The 20437-nt window shown below is 42.6% G+C and overlaps 1 protein-coding gene across 1 annotated transcript in view; it reads left to right on the forward strand.

Annotated features, from left to right (window-relative positions):
• PPP2R1A (protein phosphatase 2 scaffold subunit Aalpha) overlaps positions 1–20437 on the forward strand; it is a 526337-nt gene that overhangs the window by 198403 nt on the left and 307497 nt on the right. The window lies entirely within an intron of this gene.

Consider the following 20437-nt stretch of genomic DNA (forward strand, 5'->3'; position numbering starts at 1 on the left):
TCCGCACCCTGTGCCACGGCTCTCTGGGCGCGGCCATCTTGGTAGATCTGACGTACAGAAGGGAAACAGTTGTTCTTGTATCATTAACCGGGATGGCTCTCCTGAAAACAAAAATCTGAAACGCAGTAAACATTTTCTAGAGTTTACTGAACAAACAGCAGTTCATGAATTGGGAAGCATCACACCAAAAGAAGTCTCGTGATCCTATGCTTAAAGCATTAGACGCAAGTATTCATAGGGTGAATGAAGAAGTAAAACAAAGAAATTATTTGATCAGTTACAATTATAAAAATTGATTTTTTAATTTGCCTTGAAAAGTCCCTAATGACATAATTGTATGTGAATTGGCCGCTTTTGATCGGTTGAGATTGAGTTTTGTCTTTCCCTAACACAAGCATTTACCAGAAATGACTCAAGTGAATTGTTGCTTATGTTTACAGGTTAAGCAAGGTTAAGGCTGTTTTTAAGGTCTACCAGGTTTTGTTTTCTCAGGAGTTTTTCAAGTCTGGTCTGCATTTTAATTTTGCTTTGACACAGGAGACAGTGAAATGGCACTGATGTGTTCCCTCTCCTGACACCTCAACCCCTGCACTGTGAGATTAGAGCACCAACAACACTGCACAAGCCACACAGATATTCAGAGGCTCAAATGGAACCAAGGTCAGCACAGTACCAACTATGTCTACCTCAGTGAGCTGGGGAGAGGTGACTGCACCCTTTATTGACTGACTACTAGGAAACTGTCAAGAGGCAGCCCACTGAGCATGGCCATCTTAGGGGAATTTCAGGCGTCCCTACAGCAGAGAACATGCCTTGAGAAAGGGGGGAGAAATAGGCCACTTAGCTTGAGTAGTCAAGACTCATGACAAGTCCCTGCATCTCAGTTACTGACTTTAAAGTTGTGAGTGAGGATCGATATATATATTCATATTAAAAATTGCTTTTTGCTTCAGGCTGTTTGGAAAACACCAAGCATAGAAATTTGAAATTGTGTTCTATGAAAAAACTGGATACAAAAGCCACTATCAAGGCAGGGGGTGGGACTTGACTCAAGAGGCCAGGCTCCAAACAATAGACCAAATAGAGGACTAGCTAAAACAGCAACAGGGCAGAAGCAGCTTTTCATAAGACATACCTACTAGTATGCCATGTCATGTTTACCATTTCCACGGTAACACCTGGGAGTTATTGCTGCTTTCCATGACAAGCTGATGACCTGAAAGTTACCACCTTTTCCTAGAAATTTCTGCATAATCCACCACTTACTTTGCATATAATTAAAAGTGGGTAGAAATATGACTGAAGGGCTGCCTCTGAGCTGCTACTCTGGGCATACTGCTCCACAAGGAGCAGTACCTCTGCTGCTGTTGTGCATTGCCACTTCAATAAAAGTTGCTATCAAAGGCCAGGTGCAGTGGCTCACGCCTGTAATCCCAGCACTTTGGGAGGCCAAGGCAGGCGGATCACGAGGTCAGGAGTTTGAGACCAGCCTGGCCAATATGGTGAAACACTGTCTCTACTAAAAATACAAAAATTAGGCTGAAGACCATCATTCTCAGCAAATTATCACAAGGATAGAAAACCAAACACTACATGTTCTCACTCATAAGTGGGAGTTTAACAATAAGAACATATGGACGCAGGGAGGGGAACATCACACACTGGGGCCTGTCAGGGGGTGGCAGACTGGGGGAGGGATAGCATTGGGAGAAATACCTAATGTAAATGACGAGTTGATGGGTGCAGCAAACCAACATGGCACATGCATACCTATGTAACGAACCTGCACGTTGTGAACATGTACCCTAGAACTTAAACTATATAAAAAAAAATACAAAAATTAGACAGGTGTGGTGGCACATGCCTGTAGTCCCAGTTACTCGGGAGGCTGAGGCAGGAGAATGGCGTAAACCCGGGAGGCGGAGCTTGCCGTGAGCCAAAAAAAAAAAAAAAGAAACGTAAGATGAAGTTTTTTTGTAAAATGGAGTTAGTTATGTCAATGTCAAGGGTGCTCTGTACATGTTGGGAATTCAAAACAGACAACTCCCCATTTTTCCCTTTCCCCCCTCCCCCCGCCGAGATGGGGAGTCTCTCTCACTGGTCACCTGGAGTGCAATGGCATGATCTTGGCTACTGCAATCTCGTGACCCACTACGCTTGGCCTTAATATTTTCTATTATCGTTTATGTTAACTCTTTTTAAAGAAATCCTTCCCCACATTAAGATCATAGAAACATTATCTCATATTTTCTTCTAACACTTTTAGAGTTTTGCTGTTCAATTCAGGTTTCCAGGGGTTAGCAAACTGCTGCTCATGAGCCATATCCAGTCCACAGCCTGCTTTGCCCTTGAGCTAAGATTGGATTTTAATATTTTTAAAGAGTAAAATAAATAGAATATACAACAGAGATCATATGTAGCCCGCAAAGCCTGAAATACTTACTATCGGGTCTTGCTCCAAAATAGTCTGCTGACTTTTATAGTCTAATACAGGAAATACTGATTTATGTAGGATATGAAGTGGCACTTGTAATCCCAGCCACTGGGGAGGCTGAGGCAAGAGAATTGCTTGAACCTGGGAGATAGAGGTTGCAGTGAGTGGAGATTGCACCACTGCACTCCAGCCTGAGCAACAAAGTGAGATTCCGACTCAAAAAAGCGAAAAAAAAAAAAAAAAAAAAAAAAAAATCCCAAAACACCCCTTGAGGTGCATTTACCAGTTTGCTTACACTATCTTTTTTTTTTTTTTTTTTTTTTTTTTGAGACAGTCTTGCTGTCACCTAGGCTGGAGTGTAGTGGTACGATCTCAGCTCACTGCAACCTCTGCCTCCTGGGTTCAAGTGATTCTCCTGCCTCAGCCTCCCAAGTAGCTGGGATTACAGGTGTGCATCACCACACCCAGCTAATTTTTGTATTTTTATTAGAGACAGGGTTTCACCATGTTGGCCAGGCTGGTCTCAAACTCCTGACCTCAGGTGATCCACTCGCCTCGGCCTCCAACATTGCTGGGATTACAGGTGTGAGCCACTGTACCTGGCCTGTGTTTTGAAAATAGATAGATGATCTCTGTTTAAAAAGTCTGATTTTGGCTGCAACTGTGTATATAAAAGACCTCTCAGCAATCTTGTGCCTTGGTTCCCCTGAAACAGATACCTCACCTATATTTGGTTGTTGGTTATCTGGAGACAAATAGTATCCTGTGTGACTGAAAAAGATCCCTGGAATCTGTGCCTGTATGTCTCAGAACACCGTCATATTTACCTGTATTTTATTTCATTGGATTTTATTTTTCATGCTATATTGTAACCTTTGCCTTTCTTGGAGTCTTATGTAAATATAACTTGTGGAGTCATGTGAGACTGTTCAACATCTTACCCTGAGTAACTGCTATAATTGCAGTCACATATTTTAAGGAAAAACATCGTGCTTGAAAAGGAAACATATTTTTGTAAAATTAAAATCAAGTTCAATGTATTTTAGAATTTATTCTCAATTTAAGAAAACAGTTTAGGAGATTTTCCTGCTACATTCTAGAGAGGGATTAATAAAAACATGTCTTACATTTGGCTTATGATGTTTCAAAGGGAAACACATCTTGCACACCTTGTGGCTATGAAGGAAAGAGAAGCTTATTTTATTTGACTATAGGATCAAGCCACATTATCCATTCATGCAATAGAACTAGGACTGCAACAATTATTTAATTTCCATCTCTCTGATATCAGGGACTATTTCTCAAACTATTTAGAATTCAGAAGGGGCATGAAACCTGGAAGACTCAGGCCGGGCACAGTGGCTCAAGCCTGTAATCCCAGCACTTTGGGAGGCCGAGACGGGCGGATCACGAGGTCAGGAGATCGAGACCATCCTGGGTAACACAGTGAAACCCCGTCTCTACTAAAAATACAAAAACTTAGCCGGGCGAGGTGGCAGGCGCCTGTAGTCCCAGCTACTCGGGAGGCTGAGGCAGGAGAATGGCGTGAACCCGGGAGGCGGAGCTTGCAGTGAGCTGAGATCCGGCCACTGCACTCCAGCCTGGGTGACAGAGCGAGACTCCGTCTCAAAAAAAAAAAAAAAAAAAAGAAACCTGGAAGACTCATTTTCCTCAATCCCCAAATATTTCATTGGTTTACAAGAAACAAAACCCTGTATAAAGATGATGGCTTCTACTATATTTCATCCAATCTGAGATACCTTTGGTTGTACGGCACACCACAATTTTATACACCAAGTTCTCCATTTAAATACGTTAAGCCATCAATTGTATGCCACATTATTTTAGCAGTGGTAATATGTTGGAAAAATGTCTACCTTAGAATTCATGAGACAAAGTTTTACCCAAGAGCAGCACAACATCTTCCAGACCCATTTACAAATACTAGCAAACACTAGGGGCATAAAGATATATAGTATTGTAATGAGTTTTTTACTAAAACAATGAACCACTGCAGTTCTGTGGGGACCCGAAAGCCTGAGGGTCATGACTGGCTCAGCATTCCACTGGAGGCTTTATGATCAAACAGCAAACTGTTTACCATGAATGCAGAATGTGAGCAAACTCATATCTGCACCTGCCGCCAGAAGGTATGCTGAGGGCAATCACTCCCTGGTGCTGTGCTCCTTGAGATTATCTATTGGGACATCTGGAGCCTACTGTTCAAAGAATGCAGTCATGCAGGCCTGTACTAAATCAAGCAGCTGACTGACAACCACCCCTCATTTTCTTTACTCAGTAAAGAGGAAGTGCTGTAGAAGCTCAGAGCCCTTGTTCACTAGAAGCAAGGAGCCCCTGACCCCTTCTTCCAAACATATTCTTTTGTGTTTATCTTTATTCCCACATTCATCCTCCTTTGTTCAGTCCAGTAGGGTCCATGGCACAGTTCAATTATAATTTACATAGCATTATACAAAGATTCAATGCAGATATTCTATGGGAAGGCTTTATGCACATTTAAGCATACATACTACAAATTCACAATTGTGATGCTAACACATGCAGTTCCCAAATATGAACAATCATTTTTTATAATAAAAATAGGTACAAAATACTTAAATATTTGGTATTGTTCTGATATTTTTTGCTTTGTTTTCTGACAAGCATATTTATTTACATATTTAATACTTTCTATAATGCTGATTATATGAGAGCAGAAAAAAAATTATGAAAAAGCATGATTTCCCAGATTCATTAACATACAAATTTATTTTTTCTTTTATTTTCTTTCTTTGAGACAGGCTATCACCCAGGCTGGTGAAATCTTGGTTCACTGAAACCTCCACCTCTTGGCTCAAGTAATTCTCCTGCCTCAGCCTCCTGAGTAGCTGGGACTACACATGTGCACCACCATGTCCAGAAAATTTTTGTATTTTTTGTAGAGACAGGGTTTCACCATGTTGAAAACACTGGTCTTGAACTCCTGAGCTCAAACGATCCTTCCACTTTGGCCTTCCAAAGTGCCGAGATTACAAGTGTGAGTCACTGCACCTCACCTAAAGTACAGAAATTCTCCCTTAGTGTCAATTATCTGAAACTGATGTAACTGCCTTTTATCCCAACAACATCCCCACAATCAATAATACATAGATGTTCCTTCCTGTTTGTTCCCACTGGCTTATATTCAATTGACATTTATTGGAAAAGGTATTACTTCCTGACTGGCATCATGCCCAGCACTATTCTCTGATAAGAAATGATGTGTAAGCTTGAAATTAAAGTTTGTTCACGTTTTCTGCAGCCTCGAGGTTTCACTCCTATATTAACCTTGTGGTATAATGAGCTAGCTCTTCTCACTGCAAACTTTCAGATATTCACTTCATTTATTATTTCTCTCCTTTGTGTGTTTTCTGATGTAGAATGAGGCTGAATTTGCGGGAGAAGGTTTTCCAACACTCAGTGCATTCATAAGATTTCTCACCTATATGCGTTCTTTGATGTATAATAAGATGTGACTTCTGGGCAAAAGATTTCTGACATTTGCTGCATTCGTGGGGTTTCTCTCCTGTATGTGCTTTCTGATGTAAAACCAGGCTAAACTTGATGGGGAAAGTTTTCCCACATTCACTACATCCATAGGGTTTCTCTCCTGTATGGATTCTTTGATGAGTAGTGAGACTAAACTTATGAGAGAAAGTCTTCCCACACTCAAGGCATTCACAAGGTTTCTCTCCTGAGTGAATTCTCTGATGGATCAGGAGATAGGACTTCCGGCTGAAGGCTTTGTGACATTCTCCACATTCGTAAGGTTTCTGTCCAGTGTGAGACTGCTGATGAATATTCAGGTGTGACTTTTGGCTGAAAGCCTTCTGACACTGACTGCACTCATAGGGTTTTTCCCCTGTATGAGTTCTTTGGTGTAGGATGAGACTAAACTTGATGGAGAACATTTTCCCACATTCATTGCATCCATAGGGTTTTTCTCCCGTATGAGTTCTCCAGTAAGTATTGAGGAATGACTTTACACTAAAGCCTTTTCCACATTCACTGCAGTGATACGGTTTCTCTCCTGTGTGAGTTCTCTGATGTCTACTGAGCTCAGATCTCTGGATGAAGGTTTTCCCACATTCATTACACCCATACAGTTTTTCCCCGGTATGGGTTTTTTTAATGTAAAATGAGGCTAAACTTAAGGGGGAATGTTTTTCCGCACTCATCACAACCATAGGGTTTATCTCCTGTGTGAGCTCTCTGATGGCTCATGAGCTGTGACTTATTGCTGAAGCTTTTCTGACATTTGCTGCATCCATAGGGTTTCTCTCCAGTATGAGTTATTTGATGTAAAGTGAGTTTTGACTTATCACTAAAACCTTTCTGACATATACGACACTCAAAGCATGTCTCTCCTGTGTGAGTTATTTGATGTTTATTAAGGCATGACTTATCAGTAAAAGCTTTCCGACATTTATTGCACTCATAAGGTTTCTCTCCTGTATGGGTTCTCTGGTGTAAAATGAGACAGGACTTCCTGCTGAAGGCTGTCTGACACCTACTGCATCCACAGGGCTTCTCTCCTGTGTTTTTTGATGCTTAATGAGGTCCGACTTCTGGGAAAAGGCTTTCCCACAGTCACTGCAGTCATACTGTTTCTTTTGTTTTTGAGGTTTCCAGTGTTTTATGAGCTGTGACTTATGACTGAAAGCCTTTACACATTCATTATATTCATTGTATTTCTCTTCAGCATGAATTTTCTCATGCTTAGGATAAAGAAAAACTTCGTCATACCCATTACATTCATCTTCATTTCTTGCATAGCTTCTATTTTGAATAAAGTACTCTAGATTAGGATTCAGGTGTTTCCCAAGTACAAAAGGGGTATGAAGGTTTGAGCTCAGACGAGATATTATTTTGCCAAATGTATGATATTTGTGGTGCCTCTCCATAGTTTCAAGGCTGCTTTGATTTTCTTGGTGCCATTCTGTGTGATCATTGAATTGCCAGACATCTTCTAGAAAGGAGACCAATTAATCCACTTGATCATGTAATAAAAGGGGTAGATGTTCACAGCAAGGGCCAAGGAGAGAAGAGGAAGTCAAACTGGGTAGAGAATGAAAATCTGAGACATTTGTAAATGGAAGAAGAAAAAAACAGAAGAAACTATGAGAGGTATGAAACACACATAAAATGAAGATAAGGGAGGAAAATTTAGGAATACTTGAAAATGGGGCTATGACTATGGATTAGGGGGATGGAGACAGGGAAAAGCAAGTAAACTAAACATGCCAGGGAGAAAGATTAACCAGGAAAGCAAGTTCTGAGATGAGCCAGAGAGGGATTTGATCAGAGTACCTAAAAGAAGAACATGGATTCTTTTAAAAGTCAAGCAAAAGAGTTCTAATATGGAGAGATTAAAAAGTGGAGGCAGTATTAAGGTATGTGAGGAGCTTACGTCAGCTGTTCTTAGTCACATTCACAGCTTTAAGAACTTCAAAAACATTTCTCCAAACAGCATTTCAGAGGTGCCCCCCTATTTCTGCTTAACTGGGGGTATTACTTCACGTTCCCCTACAGGACTGGTTTTTCACTTACCTGGACAAACCTGACTCTGGATTTCTTCCTCTAGTATCCATGGTTTTCCTTGGTCCAACCAGAATAATGCATCTGCTTTGGCAACTTGATACCCTAGAAAAGCATCAAGGAAACTCATAAAGGACACATGAACGCAAATACTAGGGCTACGAGACTTCTGAAAAATTATGTACTTTTTTTTTTCAGCTGGAGTCTCACTCTGTCTCTAGGCTGGAGTGAAGTGGTGTGATCTTAACTCACTGCAACCTCTGCCTCCTGGGTTCAAGTGATTCTCCTGCCTCAGCCTCCCAAGTAGCTGGGACTACAGCTGTGTGCTATGACACCCAGCTAATATTTCTATTTTTAGTACAGATGGGATTTCACCATGTTGGCCAGCATGGTCTCGATCTCTTGACCTCATGATCCACCCCCCTTGGCCTCCCAAAGTGCTGGGATTATAGGCGTCAGTCACCACACCCAGCCAAAGATTACATTTAAGGAGTTAAATAATTTGTATCTGGGCCAAGTAAAGGCCTTCAACGTCCTTTGGAAATGAGAGAAAAACACTCTGTTAGGGGCCAGAAAAGTACTAAAAATCTATGATGTATTAAACTGAAGTCTAAAAAAAGTAAAGTATTTGTGAGGCCCGACCCTTTTTAATTACTCAGAAAGGAAGGGCAATTGATTGCCTACACTACCCAGAAAAACTATGCTTACCCAGTGATACCAGGTTGCTATAATTTTCCAACATCACATCTTGGTACAGATTCTTCTGAACAGATGTCTTCTGTGAAACCCACAGCTACATCCTTGAATGACAGTGAGCTCTGTAATAGAACATTCCTACTCAAATTCTAAAGAATTACCATTGTGTAATGCTATTAATATAAATGATAATTTCTTATAATACATTTTCCCAGAGTAAGTTATTTGGCTGCCTTCCATGTAACTAGTTTTGCATTATAATATATAGGAAAAAATGTTTTAGTTAAAATATCCTATTTTGGTACTTCCATTCATTCACTGATTCACATATTTAATCATTCATTCACAAAAGAGAAACAGAACCTCCTTACATCCTTTAATAAAGTATTTAATCTGCAGTCCCCAACTTTTTTGGCACCACGGATTGGTTTTGTGGAAGACAATTTTTCCACATATCAGAGCAAGGGGATGGTTTTGGAATGATTCAAGTGCATTACATTAACTGTGTACTTTATTTCTATTATTATTACATTGTAATATATAATGAAATAATTATACAACTCACCATAATGTAGAATCAGTGGGAGCCCTGAGCTTGTTTTCCTGCAACTAGATGGTTCCAGCTGGGAGTGATGGGAGACAGTGACAGATCATCAGGCATTAGATTCTCATAAGGAGTGTGCAACCTAGATCCCTCGCATGTGCAGTTCATAACAGGGTTTGAGCTCCTAGAAGTATCTAATGCTGTCTCTGATCTGACAGGAAGGGGAGCTCAGATGGTTATGCACATGATAGGGATTGGCTGTAAATACAGATAAAATTTGCTCACTGGCCTGGCCCACTTCCTCACAGGCCATGGACCAGTAGCAGGGGTTGGGAACCCCTGTTCTAGAGAATCATTCAGCCTGAGGGCGAGCAAGAGACACTTAGCAAAAATTCACTCAAATTCACATTTAGATATGCCAATGCTGGTACAGGAAACCATAAGAATACACAAAAATGTTTTGAGATTATTTTAAAGATGGTGAAAAAGGATTAAGGGGGAACTTTCAGGTTTTGCACTATAAACTTCTACATTGTTTGAAAGTTTGATACTGTGAATATTTTCTTTTTTGAAATTCATTCAAGTTGGAGAAGTATTATAAAGATGATGATTTTGTTTAGAGACAGAGTATTGCTCTGTTACCCAGGCTGGAAGGCAGTGGCATGATCACAGCTCACTGCAGCCTTGACCTCCTAAGCTCAAGCGATCCTCCCACCTCAGCCTCCTGAGCAACTGGAACTACAGGTGTGTGCCACCATGCCCAGCTAACTTTCGTATTTTTTTGTAGAGATGGGGTCTCACTATGTTGTCCAGCTGGTTTCAAAGTCCTGGGCTCAACTGATCTTCCCAACTCAGCCTCCTAAAGTGCTGGGATTACAAGGGTGAGCCACCACTGCCCAGCTGACATTGTGAATATTTTGAGCTTAATATAATTGGAATTAAAAAAAAAAAAAAAAAAAAGAAGTAGGTAAGTATTGACTTTGAACAGAGAGCTGACACTGCATTCTCGGGTATGAAGAGATTATGAAGGAAAAATCTAAGACTCTGTCAACATAACTTGGAACTGTTTACTAATCAATGTAAATAGGAGTTTCTCTACCTCAGCACTACAGGTTGAGCATCCCTGATTCAAAATTCTGAAACCTATAATGCTCCAAATTCTGAAATTCTTTTGAGGGCTGACATGATGCACAAAGGTCACACTCAAAGACCAGGACATTTCAAATTTTGGATTTTCAGATTAGGGATGCTCAACTAGTAAGTATAATGCAAGCATTCTGAAAAAAAAAAAAAATCTAAAATCTGAAACACTTCCAGTTTCAAGCATTTCTGATAAGGGATGCTCAATCTGCATTTGTTGGAGGCCAAGAAAATGGGGTCGTGACCAATTCAGTATACCACTGGAGGCTATATGAGCAAACAGAAAACTGTTCTCATGAAAGTAGGATGTCGGAAAACTGACAATTTGCATTGCCTCCAGAAGGAGTGCCACGGGCAGTGATACCCCAGGCACAGTGTTCCTTGTGGTTTGTAGGCAGCCGAAAGCCCATGGGACATGATCAACTCAGAATTCCACTGGAAGCTATATGATCAAACAGCAAACTGTTTTTCACGAATGCAGGATAAGAGCGAACTCATGACTGTGCCTGCCGACAGAAAGTTTGCTGGAGGCTATCACTCCCTGGCACTGAGGTTATCTACTGCAACATCTAGAGTCTGTTGTTCATGGAATGCAGTCTTGCAAGCCTACTCTGGACCAACCAGCTGACCCCCTTCTTCCACCCCACTTCTCACTATCTCTTTTGCCTAATAAATATGGAGGGCTGTGTAAAGCTCAGGGCCCTTGTCCACTAGAGGCAAGGTGCTCCCTGACCCCTTCTTCCAAATATATTCTTTTGTCTCTTGTCTCGTGTTTCCACATTTGCCCCCCTTTGTTCAGTCCACCAGGGATTGTGGCAGGGTACATAGTGCCCTCCCAACCCTGGAACAGTGACAGAATCGGGTGCTCCACATTGGTCATCTATAGGAATATCTGAAGACTGTTGTATAAAGAAAGTAATTATGTGTACCTGTGATGAGTCAAAGCAGCTGACCAACCATTACCTCTCTCTCACTATTGATTCCACCTAATAAATATGAAGGGCTGTAGAAGCTCAGGGCTGCCTTTGCTCACTAGAAGCAAGGAGCCCTCTGACCCCTTATTTTAAGATGTATCTTTTTGTCTTTGTCTTCACTTCTACATTCGTCCCCCTTCATTCAATCATGTAGGAACAGACTGCGACATGCACTGACATTTTGGGTTGGAGAATTCTTTATTTTAAGGCCCGGTAGTGTCATCACAGGATGCTTAGCAGCATTCTTAGCCTCTATCCACTAGCTGTGATTAGCACACCCTCCTTTCCCAGGTGTGACAATCAAAAATGTCTCCAGACATTGCCAAATGTCACCTAGGGTCAAAACTGTCTGAAAATGGAAACCACCGAGGAAAAAAAAAAAAAAAAAAAAAAAAACAGAATATTGAGGACTCTTTGTGGAAGACCATACAATGGTCATAGAATCCATCCATCTTAAAAATCTCTACATTTTATCCCTGAAAAAAAAAACAGACCATCAGGAGGCTGTGAACTTTGGCTACAATGTTTTGGAGCCCTGAAGCACTCTGATCACTGAGTTTGGTTTTGGTATTACACCACTGGCTTCTCTGTGGAGGGCACTAACTTCTATATGATCTATGTGATGACCCATCAAATAAATTTCTTCTTATTTAAGTGACATGAAATATTTACTTTTCTAGAGGAGCTTTATCCTCAGGAGAAGGAAACAATTTCTTACTGTGCCCATGTGGTAGACTGCATTTCCCAAAGATGACCACAATAATATCTCACATTCCAAAGAAAACCTTCTGCAAAACCTTGCCACTCCCACACAAAGAGATGGAGCCTATTCCCTTCCCCCTCGAATCTGGCTTGTCTTGGTGATTTGCTTGTACCCACAGAATGCAACAGAGGTGACACAACATAACTTCTGAGGCTAAGACAGAAAAGTGTGGGGGAAGAAAGAGAGATCAGACTGTTACTGTGTCTATGTAGAAAAAGGAAGACATAAGAAACTCCATCTTGTTCTGTACAAAGAAAAATTCTTCTGCCTTGAGATGCTGTTAATCTGTAACCCTAGTCCCAACCCTGTGCTCGCAGAGACATGAGCTGTATTGAATCAAGGTTTAATGGATTTAGGGCTGTGCAGGCTGTGCCTTGGTGAAAATGTGTTTGCAGGTAGCATGCTTGGTAAAAGTCATTGCCATTCTCCAGTCTCGAGTACCCAGGGACGCAATGCACTACAGAAGCTGCAGGGATCTCTGCCCAAGAAAGCCTGAGTATTGTCCAAGGTTTCTCCCCACTGAGACAGCTTGATATATGACCTCATGGGAAGTGAAAGACCTGACCATCTCCCAGCCCAACACCCATAAAGGGTCTGTGCTGAGGAGGAATAGTGAAAGAGGAAGGTCTCTTTGCAGTTGAGATAAGAGGAAGGCATCTGTCTCCTGCTCGTCCCTGGGAATGGAATGTCCCGGTGTAAAACCCAATCATACATTCTATTTACTGAGATAGGAGAAAACCACCTTATGGCTGGAGGTGAGACATGCTTGTGGGAATACTGCTCTTTACTGCACTGAGATGTTTGTGTAAAGTCAAACATAAATCTCGCGTATGTACACATCAAGGCACAGCACCTTTCCTTAAACTTATTTATGACACAGAGTCCTTTGTTCACATGTTTTCCTGCTGACCCTCTCCCCAGCATTACCCTATAGGCCTGTCACGTCCCCCTCACTGAGAATAGTAGAGATAGTAATCAATAAATACTGAAGGAACTCAGCGACCAGTGCCAGTGTGGGTCCTCCATATGCCAGTTCCCTGGGCCCACTTTTCTTCCTCTATATTTTGTCTCTGTGTCTTATTTCTTTTCTCAGTCTCTCATCTCCACCTTGCAAGAAATACCCACAGGTGTGGAGGGGCAGGCTTCCTTCATCTGGCGCCCAAGGTGGGGCACAAACCCACGACCCTGAGATTAAGAATCTCATGCTCTACCAGGTGAGCTAGCCGCAGAATGCAACAGAGGTGACACAACATAACTTCTGAGGCTAAGGCAGAAAAGGCCCTGTAGCCTCATCTTGGCTGTCTCAGAGCCAGCACCATGCTGTGAGAAGCCCATCCACGCCACATGAGAAGGTCACACACAGGTGCTCTGGCTAGCAGCCTCAGCTGAGCCTAGTTTTCAAGTAATCTCAGCCTGGCACATAGAAACAGAGAGGAAGAAGCCTTCAGATGATTCTAGTCCCTAACCTTCTGAGTCTTCCAGCTGAGATTCAAGACATCATGGTGTGAAGATAAGCTGTGCAGTAAAGGATTAACAGAGTGAGTCTGGGTTACCCATAAACTGAACATTCCAAAGAAAGGCTCAGCCTTTGCCTGTCCCTGGGAGGTAACTTCTAAATCAAACTTTTCCAACCTGTGGACCATGGGGTGCACGTGGCCCAGGAGGGCTTTGTTTCGTTTGTTGTTGTTGTTGTTGTTGTTGTTGTTGTTTGAGACAGAGTTTCACTCTCTCGCCCAGGCTGGAGTGCAGGGGCACAATCTCAGCTCACTGCAACCTCCAACTCCCAAGTTCAAGCGATTCTCCCACGTTCAAGCAATTCTCCCACTTCAACCTCCCAAGTAGTTGAGATTACAGGCATGCATCACCATGCCCAGCTAATTTTTTGTATTTTTAGTAAAGATGGGGTTTCACCATATTGGCAAGGCTGGTCTCAAACTCCTCACCTCAAGTGGTCTGCCTACTTTGGCCTCCCAAAGTGCTGGGATTACAGGAATAAGCCACTGTGCCTGGCCTCCAGGAGGGCTTTGAATGCAAAACAAATTTGTAAACTTTCTTAAAACATTATGAGATATTTTAGTTTTTCTTTTTTCTTTTTTCTTTAAGCTCATCAGCTGTTGGTAGTGTTAGTATATTTTATGTGTGACCCAAGACAATTCTTCTTCCAGTGTGGCCCAGGGAAGCCAAAAGACTGGACACTCCTACTCTAAGCCATTGGAATATACTGTCTGATGAGCGTCTTTGTTTGCTGGGAGCCTTGGGTCACACAAGATCATGTATGTTAACAATGTATGATGGGAGCCTTGGGCCACACTGTAGTATAGTGGCCTCTGAAGGGGCTGAAGAATAAGGTCAGCCACTCATGTGATCAGCCTTGCCCATAATAACTAAAGCCAAATAAAAACCCTGGACACCCAGGCTCAAGTGGGCTTCCTGGACTGGCAATATGTCATGCCTGTTGTCACACATCATGGCTAGGGCAATCAAACATTGTCTGTGTAACTCCATGGGGTGAGGAAAACTCGAAGCTTCTGCACAGAATCTCCCAAATCTTGCCCTACACACCTTTCTCTGCTTCCTGCCACATCCCCCTCACTGAGATGGTAGAGATAGCGATCAATAAATACTGAGAGAACTCAGAGACCAGTGCTGGTGCGGGTCCTCTCCATGCTGAGTGCTGGTCCCTGGGGCCCATTTTTCTTTCTCTATACTTTGTCTCTGTGTCTTATTTCTTTTCTGTCTCTTGTCCCACTTGAAGAGAAATACTGACAGGTGTGGAGGGGCTGGCCCCCTTCACCTCATAAATATTGAACAAACATAATATCCTTTTTTTTCCCTTTTTTTCAAATATGAGGTCTCATTATGTTGCCCAGGCTGGTCCCGAACTCCTGAGATCAAGCGATCCTCCCACCTCCGCCTACCAACGTGCTGAAATTACAGGTGTGAGGCCACTGTGCCCAGGCTCATAATATCCTTTTAATTATGATCATTATGAAACCTCTTCAAATCCACTGGAAAACCAAGTAGGAAGTCAAAATATACAAGTATAACTCACTCGGGACTTGGACATTTTCTGGTGCCCTTAGATACAGCCAGCAACGGGAATATTTGTTCTATTGTTGACTCTGGCTCTTCTCTAAAGCTGGTCACTGGTCAAGGATGATGTATTGATCTTAATACCTTCACTTCCTTCCCTTATAGGAAATATTTTTTCCCAGGAAGCCGGGACCTGAGGATTAAAGGAATTCACTGCCTTAGTAAACTATGATTATAACAGATGTTTTGAGTTGTTTGAGTTGTGTATATGTGTGCCTTAGATACACACATATACACAATTATTTAACTGTTAACTGTGTTTTCTTCAGGTGATAGGTTAATCTAATAATTTAAAGGAAAAAAAAGTAACATACAGTACCAGATGGTTGGTTTTACAAGAAACACAATTATTTTATATAGCAAACACCAACAAAGTCATCTTCATTAAATTATGAAATCCTGCCAAAAACTATACCCAAAGGTCTTCATTTGGAAAAAAACAGTTATAAAGAGAAAGGGGGAGAAAAATCAAAGGAGAAAATTTTAAAAGCCAAAAAAAATCCAGAGAAACAGATAGAAGAAGTGGAATACTGTTTGTTAATCCATCTTGGGTACCTACCATGTGCTATGTATTTTTACTATATGAGTAGTTATTAATGATTTTGTTTTTATACAAATAAAAAAAGAATCTCAGAGAAGTTAAAACACTCGCCCATGTTCTCACAGTATAAATGCAGAATACAGATAAAAACCTAAGTCTGCTCAAATCCGAAGTCTGTATGCTTTGCTGAGTCAAACTTACCTGTAGATGTTCTGACTGCTTCCCTAGAAAACCTATACTTAAACATATTAGTAATATATTAATAAAACATATTAGTAATAATGCATATTATTACTAAATAATAAAACATATTATTTATTATTAAATAATAGTAATAAAACACATTAGTAATTGTAGAAAGCCAGAGGCTGGGGAATTGTGACCAAGTCAGCCTTCCACTGAGGCTATATGATCAAACAGCACATTGCTTATCATGAATGCAGAATGTGGGCAAACTCGCTTCTGTCCCGGCCCCAGAAGGTTTGCTGAGGGCCATCACTCCCTGGCGCTGGGATTCTTGAGGTTATGTACTAGGACATCTAGAGCTTATTGTTTGAGGAATGCAGTCTTGCAGACCTGCTCTGGACTGACAACCACCCCCCTTCTCGCTACCAATAAATCCTAAGGCAGCTCAAAGTTTAGGGCCCTTGTTCACTAAGAGCAAGGTGCCCCCGACCACTTCTTCCAAATACACTCTTTTGCCTTTTGTCTTTATTCCCTCATTCGCCCTCCTTTGTTCAGTCCAACAGGGTCCGCGGCATAGTGGCTCAATGAACAGCGACAGAATCGGATGACATGGTCACATCCGAACACAGGGACACAAGGACATGAATGAAGAAGGACTGCTGGAGCAGAGGAACTGAAATTGACAAGATGAATGGGGACCCCGGGACGAGTTGGCTGGCAGCAGATATGAGGTCAGTACCTAAAGAGGCACTGTGAGCATTGCTTTAAAGAAGTACTGGGAATGGGAAGTTTTCTGAATCAGGGTAACATGGGGCAGAATTTGTCTATTGAAGAAAAATACTATGTGCAGTTGCTTAAAGTTTTACTTAAACTGGTGCTCAGGTGTGAGGAAAAGAGAGATCAGACTGTTACTGTGTCTATGTAGAAAGAAGTAGACATAAGAGACTCCATTTTGTTCTGTACTAAGAGAAATTCTTCTGCCTTGAGATGCTGTTCATCTGTAACCCTAGCCCCAACCCTATGTTTGCAGAGACATGTGCTGTGTTTACTCAAGGTTTAATGGATTTAGGGCTATGCAGGATGTGCTTTGTTAAACAAGTGCTTGAAGGCAGTATGCTTGGTAAAAGTCATCACCATTCTCTAATCTCAAGTACTCAGGGAAACAATAATACACTGCAGAAGGCCGAGGGACCTCTGCCTAGGAAAGCCAGGTATTGTCCAAGGTTTCTCCCCATGAGACAGTCTGAGATATGGCCTCCTGGGAAGGGAAAGACCTGACTGTTGCCCAGCCCGACACCCATAAAAGGTCTGTGCTAAGGAGGATCAGTGAAAGAGGAAGGCCTCTTTGCAGTTGAGATAAGAGGAAGGCATCTGTCTCCTCCTGTCCCTGGGAATGGAATGTCTCGGTGTAAAACCCGATTGTATGTTCTATTTACTGAGATAGGAGAAAACTGCCTTATGGCTGGAGGTGAGCCATGCTGGCGACAATACTGCTCTTCAATGCACCAAGGTGTTTGTGTACGTGCACATCAAGGCACAGCACCTTTCCTTAAACTTATTTATGACACAGAGCCCTTTGTTCACAAGTTTTCCTGCTGACCCTCTTCTGACTATTACCCTATTGTCCTGCTTCAACCCCCTCTCTGAGATGGTAGAGATAGTGATCAATAAATACTGAGGGAATTCAGAGACCAGAGCTGGCGCATGTGTTCCGTATGCTGAGCGCTGGTCCCCTGGGCCCACTGTTCTTTCTCTATATTTTGTCTCTATCTCTTATTTCTTTTCTCAGTCTCTTGTCCCGCCTGATAAGAAACACCCACAGGTGTGAAGGGGATGGCACCCTTCAACTTATGAAAAGTCAGTGGGACTTTAAAAATCCCAACGCCTTGCAAAACCCAAAGACTTCCGAAGCTCCAACCCCGCTACGAATTTCTTGGGTACCCATGCCTGCCTACCTCATACTTAAAATACCAGCACAAGGCCACCCCAGATCATCCTAGTTGATTCCTACAGGGAAACTATCACTGGTCTATCGAGACACAAACACTCAGACCCTCGTAACTCTCAGTAACCACTGAAGACCCTCAAAGGCAAGAAAAACTTCAGCCCCAACAATGACCTCCCTACAAGGCCACCCCATTCACTGACCACCTCCAAAGATGCCCCAATACTAATCTAACTCAGGGACATTTCAGCCACTGACCTCACCTGTTGGACACTCCAATTAGTGACCCTGAGAAGAACGGGGGTCATTATCCTTGGGGATAATCACTGACTTATCCCCAAGGATGTCTCAACTGTTGACATCATGCCCTTCAACGCTGTCCCAAGAACTGAACTTCCCCCAGAAGGCCTAAGGTACTGATACACCCCCAAAAGATAGGCAATTTCCTTCAATAACACGTCAATCACATCCTGGGAAAAATCACAATTGCTGAATCACTCTGTGGATCACTCCAATCACTAATCTGCCTCCAAGGTTGCCCTAGTCCGCGACCTTGGGGTTAGACAAAGGTTAACCTCAAGCACTAACGTCCTCTAGCCCACCCCAATCCCTCCAGCCCACCCCAATACCAACCATCCCTTTCCCCCACACTGGCTAGCTCCCCTCATGGACGCCCCAGACTCTCCTACCATAAATCTCAAATCTCCACAAACCCAACTCCTGATTCCACTCCGCGAACGCGAAACTGAGCCCCCTTAAAAGATCCTGGGCGCACCAGCTGGGTCGCAAGCGCCCTGGTCCATCACTTTTGCTACAGACTCACAAGCCTGGCTGCTCCACCTCACTGGTCAAGTTTAATCTCTAGAGCCGCCAAGTCTGCAGTCTTCCAGTCATCACCTTGGGCCCATTAGATTCAGCTTCCGGGTCTTTTAAGACACAGAGGCTGAGAGTATGGCGGTGCTCTCGTAACTGATACATATCAGGGCCGCCATCTTGAAAGATTCTCCCTACACAATCTCTCCCCGCCCACGATAATTTTATTGGTCCGGGTTGAGTCCATCGCGGGGGTCGCCAACGACAATGCGCATGCGCCATCCCATCGCTGTGCAACACAGGTCCAATCCTGCCCGGCAAGGTGCACCAAGCTTAGCATGGCCTATGTTTTTGCTGCTTGTAAGTAGGAAGCAGCTCCACGTTACAGCATGCACGGCCATCTTGGAGAAGGTGTACACATCCGTACAGAAAACAGCGACGTCCCTTAGGGGAGCAGGTGAAACGACCTCCAGGAATGCTTATGGGGAACAGTATAGGGTTTGGAGATCACTGTGGGCACAGGGTAATCAGAGCCAGCTGAATGAAAAGATCTCCCTCACCCAGGGTTAGTGGTGGGTATTGGGTGACATCTCCAGGGTGAAAGGTGAAGGTAAAGGGACAGTAGGGGGCGGAGCTAATAGTGAGGGCGGGGCTTTTCTGTTGACCAAGTTGGAGCCCAGAAAGGATTGGTAGAAATTTTTGTGCAAGCTGCATGTCAAATCAATAATTTCTACTAAGTTTTGGAATTGCTGATCCAAAGAAAATGAAAAATTTTAATTGAGTAAATAATTCCAGATTGTTGTCCAAAAAATGTTCTATTAGTGTATATACTATACTAGCTGCTATCCATTGTTCCCAAGAACTCCACTGAAAACTACTAGTTAATATTTTATTAAGTGTATACACTTTTTTTGAATAGGTACCTATGTCAAGCATAATATTTGCATTATCTGACATAATACTATAAAAGCTGTAGATGGTAGACATAAATATTACCTTCATTCTGCATATTTAAAAAGGCTTAGGGGCTGGGTATGGTGGCTCACCCCTGTAATCCCAGCACTTTGGGAGGCCAAGGCGGGAAGATCACCACGTCAGGAATTCAAGACCAGCATGGCCAACATGATGAAACCCTGTCTCTACTAAAAATACAAAAATTAGCTGGGCATGGTGGCGCACACCTGTAATTCCAGCTACTCGGGAGGCTGAGGTAGGAAAACTGTTTGAACCGGGACCCAGGAGGCGGAGGTTGCAGTGAGCCAAGGCACTCCAGCCTGGGCTACAGATCTAGACTCCGTCTCAAAAAAAAAAAAAAAAAACGCTTAGAAAGGCTAGGTCTATTGCAATACATATTTCCTCACAACCTTGGCCGTTTAATCTTTGTCGATCTTAAGGGTGAATTGCGGGGGAAAGAAAGAGAGATCAGACTGTAGAGAAAGGAAGATGTAAGAAACTCCATCTTGATCTGTACTAAGAAAAATTCTTCTGCCTTGAGATGCTGTTAATCTGTAACCCTAGCTGCAACCCTGTGCTCGCAGAAACATGTGCTGTGTTGACTCAAGGTTTAATGGATTTAGGGCTGTGCAGGATGTGCTTTGTTAAAAAGTGTTTGCAGGCAGTATGCTTAGTAAAAGTCATTGCCATTCTCCAGTCTCGAGTACCCAGGGACACAATACACTGCAGAAGGCCGCAGGGACCTCTGCCCAAGAAAGCCTGGGTATTGTCCAAGGT

Source organism: Macaca thibetana, chromosome 19 (assembly GCF_024542745.1).
Source record: "Macaca thibetana thibetana isolate TM-01 chromosome 19, ASM2454274v1, whole genome shotgun sequence".
Classification (NCBI taxonomy): Eukaryota; Metazoa; Chordata; class Mammalia; order Primates; family Cercopithecidae; genus Macaca; species Macaca thibetana.